The sequence below is a fragment of the Kryptolebias marmoratus genome, linkage group LG7, assembly GCF_001649575.2.
Source record: "Kryptolebias marmoratus isolate JLee-2015 linkage group LG7, ASM164957v2, whole genome shotgun sequence".
NCBI classification, from domain to species: domain Eukaryota; kingdom Metazoa; phylum Chordata; class Actinopteri; order Cyprinodontiformes; family Rivulidae; genus Kryptolebias; species Kryptolebias marmoratus.
Genome location: NC_051436.1, coordinates 22,548,795 through 22,549,551, shown reverse-complemented (window position 1 = coordinate 22,549,551; position 757 = coordinate 22,548,795).

The following is a 757-nucleotide window of genomic DNA, read 5'->3' as shown; positions in this document are numbered from 1 at the left end:
ATGCCTTTGTATGGCTGAAGATACATACTCGTGTGTGTTGCTGTGCAGATAAATAGGTGTGTTGTTTTGTAATAGTGAGCTGATAAATAAACTGATGAAGGACGTGCCGAATAGAGGGGGAAAGGTCTTTGTTGTCGATTTTGGCCAGGTCCCGATACTTGCACTTGCACCCTCATTCCACCCTCGTGTTCAAATGTGAAATCGTGCTGAAGGGTTTGAGTGTGTAGTGTGTCCCAGTTCTCCGGAGTGGTCTTTAGCCCCGCCTCCTTTGTGTACTACATCCGGCCTTCAGCTAAGCCTGCATCCAGGCGGACTTTGGCGAAGAATTTACCCACAATTCATCGCTGTATGTAACGTTTTGAATTTTTTTTTTATTATTATCTTTATCCTCTCCCTGGGCTGCCACCTTATCGTGGTGGAGGGGTTTGAGTGCCCCAATGATCCTAGGAGCTATGCTGTCAGGGGCTTCATGCCCCTAGTAGGGTCACCCAAGGCAGACAGGTCCTAGGTGAGGGGCCCGACGAAATGCAGCCCAAAGACCCCTTATGGCGAGTAAAATTATTGGACACAGTGTTCCCTCGCCCGGACGCGGGTCACCGGGGCCCCACTCTGGAGCCAGGCCTGGAGGTGGGGCACGANTGGCGAGCGCCTGGTGGCCGGGCTTTCACCCATGGAGCCCGGCCGGGCACAGCCCGAAGAGGATACGTGGGTCCCCCTTCCCTTGGGCTCACCACCTATGGGAGGGGCCAAAGGGGTC